Source organism: Ailuropoda melanoleuca, chromosome 5, assembly GCF_002007445.2.
Source record: "Ailuropoda melanoleuca isolate Jingjing chromosome 5, ASM200744v2, whole genome shotgun sequence".
Taxonomy (NCBI): Eukaryota; Metazoa; Chordata; class Mammalia; order Carnivora; family Ursidae; genus Ailuropoda; species Ailuropoda melanoleuca.
The window spans coordinates 44,122,961-44,123,213 of NC_048222.1; positions in this window are offsets into that span (position 1 = coordinate 44,122,961).

The following is a 253-nucleotide window of genomic DNA, read 5'->3' on the forward strand; positions in this document are numbered from 1 at the left end:
GATCAAGACCTGAACTGAGATCAAGAGTCAGATGCTTAATAGACTGAGCCAACCAGGCACACCTCAAATAATTTTTTTTTTATTTAGAAAGAGAGATGGGGGGAGGAGCAAAGGGAGAGGGAGAAGGAAAACTGGGGCTCAATTCCACGACCTCGAGACCATGACCCAAACGAAGCAAAATCAAAAGTTGGATGCTTAAGTGACTGAGCCACCCAGGTGCCCCACCCTTAAATAATTTTTTAAAAATTTCTTA